The sequence below is a fragment of the Ranitomeya variabilis genome, chromosome 2, assembly GCF_051348905.1.
Source record: "Ranitomeya variabilis isolate aRanVar5 chromosome 2, aRanVar5.hap1, whole genome shotgun sequence".
NCBI classification, from domain to species: Eukaryota; Metazoa; Chordata; class Amphibia; order Anura; family Dendrobatidae; genus Ranitomeya; species Ranitomeya variabilis.
In genome coordinates, this window is record NC_135233.1 from 713,062,266 (window position 1) to 713,078,036 (window position 15,771).

Here is a 15,771-nt window from a genome sequence, read left to right on the forward strand (position 1 = left end):
GATTTGACAACTGGAACTTTGGCCCACATGGCGGATTATGCCTTACGTATCCTAAAAAGGGACACACGCATTACGAAAATGATGAACGATGACGATTACTGGTTGGCCTGCCTCCTTGATCCACGCTATAAAGGCAAATTGCAAAATATTATGCCACATGAGAACTTGGAACTAATATTAGCAACCAAACAATCAACTCTTGTTGACCGTTTGCTTCAGGCATTCCCAGCACACAGCGCACGTGATCGTTCTCACACGAGCTCCAGGGGGCAGCAGACTAGGAGTGTTAGGGGTGCACACATCAGAAGTGGCATTGGACAGAGGGGTTTTCTGACCAGGTTGTGGAGTGATTTTGCTATGACCGCAGACAGGACAGGTACTGCTGCATCAATTGAAAGTGACAGGAGACAACATTTGTCCAGTATGGTTACTAACTATTTTTCATCCCTTATCGATGTTCTCCCTCAACCGTCATTCCCATTTGATTACTGGGCCTCCAAATTAGACACCTGGCCAGAATTGGCAGAATATGCATTGCAGGAGCTTGCTTGCCCGGCAGCAAGTGTCCTATCAGAAAGAGTATTCAGTGCTGCAGGTTCAATATTAACCGAAAAAAGGACTCGTCTGGCTACCCAAAATGTTGACGATCTAACATTCATTAAAATGAACCACAACTGGATTTCGAAATCTTTTGCCCCACCTTGCCCGGCCGACACCTAGCTTTCCTATGAAAAGCTCTTGCCTGTGAATTACTTTTCTAATGTCTAATTTGCTGCAGCTGATTGTACAGCATACGACATGTTTACACCTCCCTAAATGGCAAAACTCCCCACACGGGGCCGTGGTATCGCGACTTGGCGCAAGCACCCGTGAGACTGCTGTTTGTCTGAAGAGGTGGGTGTGCTCGCTTTTGGTTGACGGCATTGCTACTGGGTCCCTCATAGTACAATGTAGTGTCTCTGGCGGTGGTGGTGCGCACCCAACGTCAGACACACCGTTGTAACATGAGGGGCCCTGGGGCGGTCCCGCCGGCCTCAAGAGAGTTCCCCCCTACCCCAGCTCAAAATGTGCTCTACCACGTGCAAAATTATGTCGCACAGCTCCACCAATCTTTAGTCTATTCGCTGACATCATTCAATGTCTGGCACTGACAATACAAATTTGTAGACATCTATGATGCAACTTAAAGTAGTCTGTGTCTGTGTCCTATATTGGCACCATTAAATAGTTACTGCCAAATTACTATGTCAGAAACTCAGTAGATGAGCCCACCCCTGTACCTAAGTATGCCACCTTTTTTTTTTGTTTTGGTTGTTTTGCGAGACATTAACATCTATTTATATTTTGGGAGTACTGGGACAGACACTCCTTGCACTACTCCTCCACTCACCACCAAGCTGCCTGTGTATCCATGTAACCGCTGTAAAACTGCCATGAGCCTATTGTTTGTTATTTTAGGCCTTTGATAGCCTGTCTGCGGCCCCTACTTGCAATACTCCTCCACTGACCACCAAGCTGCCTGCCCGTGTATCCATGTAACCGCTGTGAAACTGCCATGAGCCTATTGTTTGTTATTTTAGGCCTTTGATAGCCTGTCTGCGGTCCCTACTTTAAATACTCCTCCACTGACCAGACCACTGCTGCCCGTGTACCCCTGGAACCAATTATAAAGTGCCTACAGCCAGCCCATTTTTTTATGTTAGGCCTTTGAAGCCTGTCTGCGGTCCCTACTTGCAATACTCCTCCACTGACCACAATGCTGCCTGGAGTGCCTGCCTGTGTATCCATGTAACCGATGTAAAACTGCCATGACTGCCTACTGTTTGTTATTTTAGGCCTTTGATAGCCTGTCTGCAGCCCCTACTTGCAATACTCCTCCACTGACCACCAAGCTGCCTGCCCGTGTATCCATGTAACCGCTGTGAAACTGCCATGAGCCTATTGTTTGTTATGTTAGGCCTTTGATAGCCTGTCTGCGGTCCCTACTTTAAATACTCCTCCACTGACCAGACCACTGCTGCCCGTGTACCCCTGGAACCAATTATAAAGTGCCTACAGCCAGCCCATTTTCTTATGTTAGGCCTTTGAAGCCTGTCTGCGGTCCCTACTTTAAATACTCCTCCACTGACCACCAAGCTGCCTGCCCGTGTATCCATGTAACCGCTGTAAAACTGCCATGAGCCTATTGTTTGTTATTTTAGGCCTTTGATAGCCTGTCTGCGGTCCCTACTTGCAATACTCCTCCACTGACCACAATGCTGCCTGGAGTGCCTGCCTGTGTATCCATGTAACCGATGTAAAACTGCCATGACTGCCTACTGTTTGTTATTTTAGGCCTTTGATAGCCTGTCTGCAGCCCCTACTTGCAATACTCCTCCACTGACCACCAAGCTGCCTGCCCGTGTATCCATGTAACCGCTGTGAAACTGCCATGAGCCTATTGTTTGTTATGTTAGGCCTTTGATAGCCTGTCTGCGGTCCCTACTTTAAATACTCCTCCACTGACCAGACCACTGCTGCCCGTGTACCCCTGGAACCAATTATAAAGTGCCTACAGCCAGCCCATTTTCTTATGTTAGGCCTTTGAAGCCTGTCTGCGGTCCCTACTTTAAATACTCCTCCACTGACCACCAAGCTGCCTGCCCGTGTATCCATGTAACCGCTGTAAAACTGCCATGAGCCTATTGTTTGTTATTTTAGGCCTTTGATAGCCTGTCTGCGGCCCCTACTTGCAATACTCCTCCACTGACCACAATGCTGCCTGGAGTGCCTGCCTGTGTATCCATGTAACCGATGTAAAACTGCCATGACTGCCTACTGTTTGTTATTTTAGGCCTTTGATAGCCTGTCTGCAGCCCCTACTTGCAATACTCCTCCACTGACCACCAAGCTGCCTGCCCGTGTATCCATGTAACCGCTGTGAAACTGCCATGAGCCTATTGTTTGTTATGTTAGGCCTTTGATAGCCTGTCTGCGGTCCCTACTTTAAATACTCCTCCACTGACCAGACCACTGCTGCCCGTGTACCCCTGGAACCAATTATAAAGTGCCTACAGCCAGCCCATTTTCTTATGTTAGGCCTTTGAAGCCTGTCTGCGGTCCCTACTTTAAATACTCCTCCACTGACCACCAAGCTGCCTGCCCGTGTATCCATGTAACCGCTGTAAAACTGCCATGAGCCTATTGTTTGTTATTTTAGGCCTTTGATAGCCTGTCTGCGGCCCCTACTTGCAATACTCCTCCACTGACCACAATGCTGCCTGGAGTGCCTGCCTGTGTATCCATGTAACCGATGTAAAACTGCCATGACTGCCTACTGTTTGTTATTTTAGGCCTTTGATAGCCTGTCTGCAGCCCCTACTTGCAATACTCCTCCACTGACCACCAAGCTGCCTGCCCGTGTATCCATGTAACCGCTGTGAAACTGCCATGAGCCTATTGTTTGTTATGTTAGGCCTTTGATAGCCTGTCTGCGGTCCCTACTTTAAATACTCCTCCACTGACCAGACCACTGCTGCCCGTGTACCCCTGGAACCAATTATAAAGTGCCTACAGCCAGCCCATTTTCTTATGTTAGGCCTTTGAAGCCTGTCTGCGGTCCCTACTTTAAATACTCCTCCACTGACCACCAAGCTGCCTGCCCGTGTATCCATGTAACCGCTGTAAAACTGCCATGAGCCTATTGTTTGTTATTTTAGGCCTTTGATAGCCTGTCTGCGGCCCCTACTTGCAATACTCCTCCACTGACCACAATGCTGCCTGGAGTGCCTGCCTGTGTATCCATGTAACCGATGTAAAACTGCCATGACTGCCTACTGTTTGTTATTTTAGGCCTTTGATAGCCTGTCTGCAGCCCCTACTTGCAATACTCCTCCACTGACCACACCAATGCTGCCCGTGTACCCCTGGAACCTATTTAAAAGTTCATAGAGCCTAGTTATATATTTTATTTACTATTAATAAGGCCATGATGGACTACGCTGTACCACGCTACAAGCTAACCAGTCGACACTTCTTTTGCGAGAAAAGCCATCCCAACCCTCCACCAGCATGTAGAAGACCGCATTGTCCATGCACTCTGGCAATCTGTGAGTACAAAGGTGCACCTGACAACAGACGCATGGACCTGTAGGCATGGCCACGGAAGATTACGTGTCCATTACGGCGCAATGGGTTAATGTGGTGGATGCATGGTCCACAGGGGACAGCCTACTAAGTCTGTCTGCAGTCCCTAATTCAAATTGTCCTCCACTGTCTAAATCGGAACTTCCACCTTCTGGCTTTCGGCCTATAGTATCAGAAATTAAACTGCATTTGGCCTTCAACTTTGGTTAGGGCCTACTAACGGCTTCTGCCCCTCCCTGGTGTTGCCCTCAACTAAATAAAGCTGAGCTTCAACCTTCCGGCTCTCATTATGTGGTTTAAAAAAAAAAAATGGTGGTTAGGGCCTACTAACGGCTTCTGCCCCTCCCTGGTGTTGCCCTCAACTAAATAAAGCTGAGCTTCAACCTTCCGGCTCTCATTATGTGGTTTAAAAAAAAAAAATGGTGGTTAGGGCCTACTAACGGCTTCTGCCCCTCCCTGGTGTTGCCCTCAACTAAATAAAGCTGAGCTTCAACCTTCTGCTCCAAATTACCATTTTAAAAAATGCAATAGGCTTTTCAGGCCTACTAAAGGTGTCTGTCTGTGTGCCCCTCCCTGGTGTTGTCCTCAACTAAATAAAGCTGAGCTTCAACCTTCCGGCTCTCATTATGTGGTTTTAAAAAAAAAAATGGTGGTTAGGGCCTACTAACGGCTTCTGCCCCTCCCTGGTGTTGTCCTCAACTAAATAAAGCTGAGCTTCAACCTTCCGGCTCTCATTATGTGGTTTTAAAAAAAAAAATGGTGGTTAGGGCCTACTAACGGCTTCTGCCCCTCCCTGGTGTTGTCCTCAACTAAATAAAGCTGAGCTTCAACCTTCCGGCTCTCATTATGTGGTTTTAAAAAAAAAATGGTGGTTAGGGCCTACTAACGGCTTCTGCCCCTCCCTGGTGTTGCCCTCAACTAAATAAAGCTGAGCTTCAACCTTCTGCTCCAAATTACCATTTTAAAAAATGCAATAGGCTTTTCAGGCCTACTAAAGGTGTCTGTCTGTGTGCCCCTCCCTGGTGTTGTCCTCAACTAAATAAAGCTGAGCTTCAACCTTCCGGCTCTCATTATGTGGTTTTAAAAAAAAAAATGGTGGTTAGGGCCTACTAACGGCTTCTGCCCCTCCCTGGTGTTGTCCTCAACTAAATAAAGCTGAGCTTCAACCTTCCGGCTCTCATTATGTGGTTTTAAAAAAAAAAATGGTGGTTAGGGCCTACTAACGGCTTCTGCCCCTCCCTGGTGTTGTCCTCAACTAAATAAAGCTGAGCTTCAACCTTCCGGCTCTCATTATGTGGTTTTAAAAAAAAAATGGTGGTTAGGGCCTACTAACGGCTTCTGCCCCTCCCTGGTGTTGCCCTCAACTAAATAAAGCTGAGCTTCAACCTTCTGCTCCAAATTACCATTTTGAAAAATGCAATAGGCTTTTCAGGCCTACAAAAGGTGTCTGTCTGTGTGCCCCTCCCTGGTGTTGTCCTCAACTAAATAAAGCTGAGCTTCAACCTTCCGGCTCTCATTATGTGGTTTTAAAAAAAAAAATGGTGGTTAGGGCCTACTAACGGCTTCTGCCCCTCCCTGGTGTTGTCCTCAACTAAATAAAGCTGAGCTTCAACCTTCCGGCTCTCATTATGTGGTTTTAAAAAAAAAAATGGTGGTTAGGGCCTACTAACGGCTTCTGCCCCTCCCTGGTGTTGTCCTCAACTAAATAAAGCTGAGCTTCAACCTTCCGGCTCTCATTATGTGGTTTTAAAAAAAAAATGGTGGTTAGGGCCTACTAACGGCTTCTGCCCCTCCCTGGTGTTGCCCTCAACTAAATAAAGCTGAGCTTCAACCTTCTGCTCCAAATTACCATTTTGAAAAATGCAATAGGCTTTTCAGGCCTACAAAAGGTGTCTGTCTGTGTGCCCCTCCCTGGTGTTGTCCTCAACTAAATAAAGCTGAGCTTCAACCTTCCGGCTCTCATTATGTGGTTTTAAAAAAAAAAATGGTGGTTAGGGCCTACTAACGGCTTCTGCCCCTCCCTGGTGTTGTCCTCAACTAAATAAAGCTGAGCTTCAACCTTCCGGCTCTCATTATGTGGTTTTAAAAAAAAAAATGGTGGTTAGGGCCTACTAACGGCTTCTGCCCCTCCCTGGTGTTGTCCTCAACTAAATAAAGCTGAGCTTCAACCTTCCGGCTCTCATTATGTGGTTTTAAAAAAAAAATGGTGGTTAGGGCCTACTAACGGCTTCTGCCCCTCCCTGGTGTTGTCCTCAACTAAATAAAGCTGAGCTTCAACCTTCCGGCTCTCATTATGTGGTTTTAAAAAAAAAAATTGTGGTTAGGGCCTACTAACGGCTTCTGCCCCTCCCTGGTGTTGTCCTCAACTAAATAAAGCTGAGCTTCAACCTTCCGGCTCTCATTATGTGGTTTTAAAAAAAAAAATGGTGGTTAGGGCCTACTAACGGCTTCTGCCCCTCCCTGGTGTTGTCCTCAACTAAATAAAGCTGAGCTTCAACCTTCCGGCTCTCATTATGTGGTTTTAAAAAAAAAATGGTGGTTAGGGCCTACTAACGGCTTCTGCCCCTCCCTGGTGTTGTCCTCAACTAAATAAAGCTGAGCTTCAACCTTCCGGCTCTCATTATGTGGTTTTAAAAAAAAAAATGGTGGTTAGGGCCTACTAACGGCTTCTGCCCCTCCCTGGTGTTGTCCTCAACTAAATAAAGCTGAGCTTCAACCTTCCGGCTCTCATTATGTGGTTTTAAAAAAAAAATGGTGGTTAGGGCCTACTAACGGCTTCTGCCCCTCCCTGGTGTTGCCCTCAACTAAATAAAGCTGAGCTTCAACCTTCTGCTCCAAATTACCATTTTGAAAAATGCAATAGGCTTTTCAGGCCTACAAAAGGTGTCTGTCTGTGTGCCCCTCCCTGGTGTTGTCCTCAACTAAATAAAGCTGAGCTTCAACCTTCCGGCTCTCATTATGTGGTTTTAAAAAAAAAAATGGTGGTTAGGGCCTACTAACGGCTTCTGCCCCTCCCTGGTGTTGTCCTCAACTAAATAAAGCTGAGCTTCAACCTTCCGGCTCTCATTATGTGGTTTTAAAAAAAAAAATGGTGGTTAGGGCCTACTAACGGCTTCTGCCCCTCCTTGGTGTTGTCCTCAACTAAATAAAGCTGAGCTTCAACCTTCCGGCTCTCATTATGTGGTTTTAAAAAAAAAATGGTGGTTAGGGCCTACTAACGGCTTCTGCCCCTCCCTGGTGTTGCCCTCAACTAAATAAAGCTGAGCTTCAACCTTCTGCTCCAAATTACCATTTTAAAAAATGCAATAGGCTTTTCAGGCCTACTAAAGGTGTCTGTCTGTGTGCCCCTCCCTGGTGTTGTCCTCAACTAAATAAAGCTGAGCTTCAACCTTCCGGCTCTCATTATGTGGTTTAAAAAAAAAAAATGGTGGTTAGGGCCTACTAACGGCTTCTGCCCCTCCCTGGTGTTGTCCTCAACTAAATAAAGCTGAGCTTCAACCTTCCGGCTCTCATTATGTGGTTTTAAAAAAAAAATGGTGGTTAGGGCCTACTAACGGCTTCTGCCCCTCCCTGGTGTTGCCCTCAACTAAATAAAGCTGAGCTTCAACCTTCTGCTCCAAATTACCATTTTGAAAAATGCAATAGGCTTTTCAGGCCTACAAAAGGTGTCTGTCTGTGTGCCCCTCCCTGGTGTTGTCCTCAACTAAATAAAGCTGAGCTTCAACCTTCCGGCTCTCATTATGTGGTTTTAAAAAAAAAAATGGTGGTTAGGGCCTACTAACGGCTTCTGCCCCTCCCTGGTGTTGTCCTCAACTAAATAAAGCTGAGCTTCAACCTTCCGGCTCTCATTATGTGGTTTTAAAAAAAAAAATGGTGGTTAGGGCCTACTAACGGCTTCTGCCCCTCCCTGGTGTTGTCCTCAACTAAATAAAGCTGAGCTTCAACCTTCCGGCTCTCATTATGTGGTTTTAAAAAAAAAATGGTGGTTAGGGCCTACTAACGGCTTCTGCCCCTCCCTGGTGTTGCCCTCAACTAAATAAAGCTGAGCTTCAACCTTCTGCTCCAAATTACCATTTTGAAAAATGCAATAGGCTTTTCAGGCCTACTAAAGGTGTCTGTCTGTGTGCCCCTCCCTGGTGTTGTCCTCAACTAAATAAAGCTGAGCTTCAACCTTCCGGCTCTCATTATGTGGTTTAAAAAAAAAAAATGGTGGTTAGGGCCTACTAACGGCTTCTGCCCCTCCCTGGTGTTGTCCTCAACTAAATAAAGCTGAGCTTCAACCTTCCGGCTCTCATTATGTGGTTTTAAAAAAAAAATGGTGGTTAGGGCCTACTAACGGCTTCTGCCCCTCCCTGGTGTTGCCCTCAACTAAATAAAGCTGAGCTTCAACCTTCTGCTCCAAATTACCATTTTGAAAAATGCAATAGGCTTTTCAGGCCTACAAAAGGTGTCTGTCTGTGTGCCCCTCCCTGGTGTTGTCCTCAACTAAATAAAGCTGAGCTTCAACCTTCCGGCTCTCATTATGTGGTTTTAAAAAAAAAAATGGTGGTTAGGGCCTACTAACGGCTTCTGCCCCTCCCTGGTGTTGTCCTCAACTAAATAAAGCTGAGCTTCAACCTTCCGGCTCTCATTATGTGGTTTTAAAAAAAAAATGGTGGTTAGGGCCTACTAACGGCTTCTGCCCCTCCCTGGTGTTGCCCTCAACTAAATAAAGCTGAGCTTCAACCTTCTGCTCCAAATTACCATTTTGAAAAATGCAATAGGCTTTTCAGGCCTACTAAAGGTGTCTGTCTGTGTGCCCCTCCCTGGTGTTGTCCTCAACTAAATAAAGCTGAGCTTCAACCTTCCGGCTCTCATTATGTGGTTTAAAAAAAAAAAATGGTGGTTAGGGCCTACTAACGGCTTCTGCCCCTCCCTGGTGTTGTCCTCAACTAAATAAAGCTGAGCTTCAACCTTCCGGCTCTCATTATGTGGTTTTAAAAAAAAAATGGTGGTTAGGGCCTACTAACGGCTTCTGCCCCTCCCTGGTGTTGCCCTCAACTAAATAAAGCTGAGCTTCAACCTTCTGCTCCAAATTACCATTTTGAAAAATGCAATAGGCTTTTCAGGCCTACAAAAGGTGTCTGTCTGTGTGCCCCTCCCTGGTGTTGTCCTCAACTAAATAAAGCTGAGCTTCAACCTTCCGGCTCTCATTATGTGGTTTTAAAAAAAAAAATGGTGGTTAGGGCCTACTAACGGCTTCTGCCCCTCCCTGGTGTTGTCCTCAACTAAATAAAGCTGAGCTTCAACCTTCCGGCTCTCATTATGTGGTTTTAAAAAAAAAATGGTGGTTAGGGCCTACTAACGGCTTCTGCCCCTCCCTGGTGTTGCCCTCAACTAAATAAAGCTGAGCTTCAACCTTCTGCTCCAAATTACCATTTTGAAAAATGCAATAGGCTTTTCAGGCCTACTAAAGGTGTCTGTCTGTGTGCCCCTCCCTGGTGTTGTCCTCAACTAAATAAAGCTGAGCTTCAACCTTCCGGCTCTCATTATGTGGTTTAAAAAAAAAAAATGGTGGTTAGGGCCTACTAACGGCTTCTGCCCCTCCCTGGTGTTGTCCTCAACTAAATAAAGCTGAGCTTCAACCTTCCGGCTCTCATTATGTGGTTTTAAAAAAAAAATGGTGGTTAGGGCCTACTAACGGCTTCTGCCCCTCCCTGGTGTTGCCCTCAACTAAATAAAGCTGAGCTTCAACCTTCTGCTCCAAATTACCATTTTGAAAAATGCAATAGGCTTTTCAGGCCTACTAAAGGTGTCTGTCTGTGTGCCCCTCCCTGGTGTTGTCCTCAACTAAATAAAGCTGAGCTTCAACCTTCCGGCTCTCATTATGTGGTTTAAAAAAAAAAAATGGTGGTTAGGGCCTACTAACGGCTTCTGCCCCTCCCTGGTGTTGCCCTCAAGTAAATAAAGCTGAGCTTCAACCTTCTGCTCCAAATTACCATTTTAAAAAATGCAATAGGCTTTTCCGGCCTACTAAAGGTGTCTGCCCCTCCCTGGTGTTGTCCTCAACTGAACAAAGCTGAGCTTCCACATTCTGGCTTTCGCCCTATACTATCAGATATTAAACTGCATTTGGCCTACTAGTGTGGTTAGGCCCTTGAAACAGTGTCTGCTGCTCTTGGGTTTGCTACTCCACTGAACAAAGCAATGCCGCCTGTTTAGTCCTGTTACCAATTTTGAACTGCATGTAGCCTACTTTATTCTTTGGCCCTATATCTGTTTCCTCCTCATCCTGCCCATTGCCCAGCCACTGCTAAATGAGTCTGCTGGTACATTGACCTAGACCACTACATTCCCCTTGTACTCTACACAGCCAGAATCTGTCCCTGCTGAAAGTAAGGTTCCCCTTCCCGCATGTTATACCACCTTACACAGGGACAAAGAGGAAGGTGCAGATGAAAGTGCAGGTTCCTTCATCAGGTGGGGGGGCATACTCGTTGGCGACGTCACTGGCACAGGGCCCCTCAGAGTACGCAAAAGTGTCGCTGCTGGTGGGAGGCGCCCCCGCCATGCAAACACACCGCCGTACTTTGAGGGGCCCTGTGCCAGTGGCAATGCGAACGAGTGGGCCCCCCCCCTGCTTGCTCAGGATCACAGCACTTGCAACTTTTAAATACTTACCTTTCCCTGCAACACCGCCGTGACGTAGTCCGCATTTCCTGGGCCCACGAAAAACTTGAGCCAGCCCTACTCCCCCCACAACTTTCACCCAATTCCCTATGCCCAACTATTATTATACAGTTAATTAAGATTGGCAAGCTTCAGAAACAAGAATGGATGTTTTTGGCATTAAAATGGGCACTGTAGGTGTTTTCCTGGCCTCCACTCACTGCCGACTATGCTTCCCCATTGACTTGCATTGGGTTTCGTGTTTCGGTCGATCCCCGACTTTTAGCGATAATCGGCCGACTGCACTCGACTCGACTCTGGACAAAATCGGGTTTCCCAAAACCCTACTTGATCTTAAAAAAATGAAAGTCGCTCAACCCTAGTCACTACCACAGAGATTGAAAAACATTTGGTGAGTACTTACAAAAACCGAATGTTTCAGTATGTGGAAGTAAAGGTGGTTATGTAATTTATAGTATTGTGTGTAATTAAGAGACAGCATTTCTTTCTTTTTTAGGTACTCAAAGAGAGAAAAATGAGACTAGACAACATATGAATGTTCTTAAGACTGGGTAACTGTTGACAAGTTAGTTCCTCATGCACACTAGATTACAGTTGTCCGAACCTTCCCATATCAATAGTTTCGGCCAACAGTCTATTATGTATGAGGACTTCTCAACTGTCGCCTGATAGATTATGTCAGGGGAAAGAAAGATCTGGCATGTCTTCAAAATGCCAACTCCAGTCCTCAAGAATAAGATCCAATAACCAATCATGTTTTCAGTATTTCCCTAGTTTTGCACAGGTAATGGAAATCCTGAAAACATGATATATTGGTGGATCTTGAGGACTGGAGTTGAGGAATATTACTTTACTTTTTCTTGTACTTTGTGTTTTTGTGAAATTAAGCTCTAAGTAGTAATTAAAATGTATTAATGCAATGTTTGCACTGTTGCAAACATTTCTATATGAAAAAATATATACTTTCTTACAAATATACATATTTACCACTAGGGGGAGCATTTTCCGCTTTAGACCTCAAGCAGCTATAGTAAGACCAGCTTTACTGTTAGGCCATGTGCACACGTTCAGTATTTTTCCCGTTTTTTTCGCATTTTTTCGCTATAAAAACGTGATAAAAACGCGAAAAAACGCTAACATTATTTTCAGGGTATTCCGCATTTTTTGTGCAAATTTTGCATTTTTTTCCGTGAAAAAATCGCATCGCGGAAAAAAAAGCAACATGTTCATTAAATTTGCGGAATTGCGGGGATCCACACAACTAGGAATGCATTGATCTGCTTACTTCCTGCACGGGGCTGTGCACACCATGCGGGAAGTAAGCAGATTATGTGCGGTTGGTACCCAGGGTGGAGGAGAGGAGACTCTCCTCCACGGACTGGGCACCATATAATTGGTAAAAAAAAAAGAATTACAATAAAAAATAGTCATATACTCACCTTCGATGGCCCCCGGAGTCTTTCCGCCTCTCAGGTGCATGCTGCCGCTTCGGTTCCTATAGCTGGAGTGTCTGAAGGACCTGCGATGACGTCGCGGTCTTGTGATTGGTCGCATGACCGCTCATGTGACCGCTCACATGACCGCGATGTCATCGAAGGTCCTGCACACACACACCATCTATAGGAACGGACGCCGTTGAGGAGATCGGCTGTCTGCAGGTGAGTATAACCATTTTTTTTATTTTTTTTATTATTTTTAAACATTCTATCTTTTACTATTGATGCTGCATAGGCAGCATCTATAGTAAAAAGTTGTTCACACTTGTCAAACACTATGTTTGACAAGTGTGACCAACCTGTCAGTCAGTTTTCCAAGCGATGCTACAGACCGCTTGGAAAACTTTAGCATTCTGCAAGCTAATTTTGCTTGCAAAATGCTAAAAAAAACACGAAAAAAAACGCAAAAAAAAAATGCGGATTTCTTGCAGAAAATTTCCGGTTTTCTTCAGGAAATTTCTGCAAGAAATCCTGACGTGTGCACATACCCTTAGCAGCAAAATTGGGGCAGTAACTGCTGACTTCACCATTACCCTCCCATTTTGGGTGGTCTAGTGTCCCTGGGGCAGAATGAAGAGTAGCATCACAGGGCAGTGCCATTTTGTGGGTGACTGCCCTGTGATCTGCTATCACCAGCAGTTACTGTCTCTCTCCCATCAGTCTCTCTCACCCAGATTACATGATTCTCTCACCCCCCTCCACAATGTCTGGCCATTCACTGCAGACCTGCAGCTCCTTCTTATCTTATCTTCCTGAGGGAGTAATCACAATTCCTGGTGAGCAGCTGACAGCTTCTGTTCCGATAATGCTAATGGTACACTGTTCCTCCTTGATGTCTCTGCTATTCTGCCTGTATTTTTCTCCTGCATTTTACTCTCCTCAGCCAGCCGTCAATCTAGGATCTGTTCTGCTGGAAGCAATACTGCTTATGTTAGCAGATCCGAGGGCTCCATGAATACTCACTTGTAAAGCGCCATGGAATAAATGGTGCTATAACAATAAATAATAATAATAATAAATAATAATAATATGGCAGAACACTCCAACTACTGTGAATTGTGCAGCCCACAGAGGCGTGCCCAGTTCATAGCAGTGACAGTTCTATTACAATAGATAGGGTCGGCATCAGTCTGTTAACTCCTATGACTATGGGGTGCCGTATTATGACACTGATAGTGTTGTGCTGGTACTTTGAAAACAAGATGTCAGCCTCCAGTGCCTTGTTTAAACCCCTATAACACACAAAATTTGTTTCAAATGCAATCAAAACTTGGATATAACAGCATGTTATGCTACATTACATTGACTTATTAATGATCTACAAACGCAGTACCTTCCTTTTAAGAGATACAGTTCTTAGCATAAATGAGTACACCCCTATGAAAAGTAAGACTTTAATCAATATCTCAATGAACTTAAGAACAATTTCTAACATTTTGCCAAGACCGATTTTATACAGTAGAATATTTTTTAAACCCATAATACGAAGATAAGGTTAATGATATAACCTTCATTACAAAATCTTCAGTTTTAGGCCCGGGTCACACTTGCGAGTGGAATGTGAGAAACTTGCACGAGTCTCTCGCATCAATACGTAAAATACATGCAGCCGCACGCTCCACTGATGAGTGCTGGTGGCAGTGCCGGGTATTGATGCGAGAGACTCGCGAGAGTTTCTCTCTTTACATTTGCAAGTGTGACCCTGACCTTACTCATATAAATTGATGCAAAAATGAATTCACGCAACATCAAGAACTACTAAATCTAGTATTTTGCATGACCTCCATAATTTTTAAGTACAGCACTAAGTCTTCTAGGCATGGAAGGAACAAGGTGACAACATATTGCAACATCTATCTTTTTCCATTTTTCAAAAAAAGACCTCTTTTAGAGCCTGGATGCTTAATGGGAAGTGATGGTCAACTTGTCTCTTTATAATTTACATTAGGTGTTTGATTGGGTTCAGATCATGAGATACACTTGGCCACTAGTGATGAGCGAATATACTCATTACTCGAGATTTCCCAAGCATGCTCTGGTGACCTCCGAGTATTTTTTAGTGCTCGGAGATTTAGTTTTCATTGCCGCAGCTGAATGATTTACATCTGTTAGCCAACATAAGTACATGTGGGGGTTGCCTGGTTGCTAGGGCATCCCCACATGTAAATCAAGCTGGCTAAGAGATGTAAATCATTCAGCTGAGGTGAGGAAAACTAAATCCCCGAGCACTAAAAAATACTAGGAGGTCACACGAGCGTGCTTGGGAAATCTCGAGTAACGAGGATATTCGCTCAACACTATTGGCCACTGAATCGCTGTTCTGTTCTGTTCTTTAGAAATTCAACAGTGGCCTAAAATGTGTGTTTTGGATCATTGCCATGTTGGAAAAGTGCACGTCTACCAAGGGCATGGAGTGATGGTAGTATCTTCTCTTTCAATATAATGCAGTACATCTGTGAATTCATGATACCATCAATTAAATGCAGTTCCCCTATATCAGCAGCACTCATAAGGACACTACTCCACCATGTTTCATTGTGGGCACCATGTGTTTTTCTTTGTACTCCTCATCTTTGCAACACCATACAATGTTGCAGCTATCAGTTCCAAAACATGGGAAATTCGATTTGAACAAAAGTTAAATCTCTGTGAATTTAATGTGACTTTTTATGCTCTGGGATCTCTCCATAACCCAGAGCATAATAAACATAACACGTAAAAATTAAAAAAAATGCTTATACTCACCCTCCACTTTTCTCTCTGGACATTCCCACTGCTCTCTGCCTGCTGTCCAATCCTCTGGTTCTGTTACGTCACATCTCCGGTCACCTTAGGCCGGAGTATATGGACGCAAATAGGCCACAAAGCATGCACAGTGAACTCCATGACCTGCTCGTGGCAGAAGATGCGATGTAACAGAGGAGCGAAGGACTGGATGGGCCGGAGGGAGCAGCGCAAGGTGGCCAGAGAGGTGAGCAGTGAGGTTTTTAAAATGGCGACATGTTGCTGAATTTGCACTGAGCGAATTACGAGCTATCTGTATTCTCCAGAATGCAGATTTTTATAAAATTCAAGTACAATTCAATTCTTGAATACATTTTCCCATCTCAAAACATAACATAATGCAATACTGTGCTGTTAATATACCATTCGTAAAGACTTTTTTCCAGAAATGAATAATTAACATAAAGTACATTAACCTCTGTGGATCTCAAAAGCGCAATATGCAGACATTTTCAAGCATACACCGCGTATGGTTTAAATTGAAGGACTGAATGCTTTAGGCATATACCCATAGTGCGAATCTGCGTTACAGTTTCAACATTGCGAATGAAATTTCAAGTAATGTTATTCACATACTGCGGAGGAAATTAACAGCAAAAATTGACCAGGCCCACAGATTTGAAATCCACAGCAAAACTCTTGTTAGTGGAAACAAAATGGTTGTATCACATCATAACTAAAGTAAAACTGTTGGGAA

General features: G+C 44.7%; 1 protein-coding gene across 2 annotated transcripts in view; it reads right to left on the reverse strand.

Annotated features, from left to right (window-relative positions):
• Nucleotides 1-15,771, reverse strand: part of HS3ST5 (heparan sulfate-glucosamine 3-sulfotransferase 5) — a 400,742-nt gene that overhangs the window by 121,822 nt on the left and 263,149 nt on the right. The window lies entirely within an intron of this gene.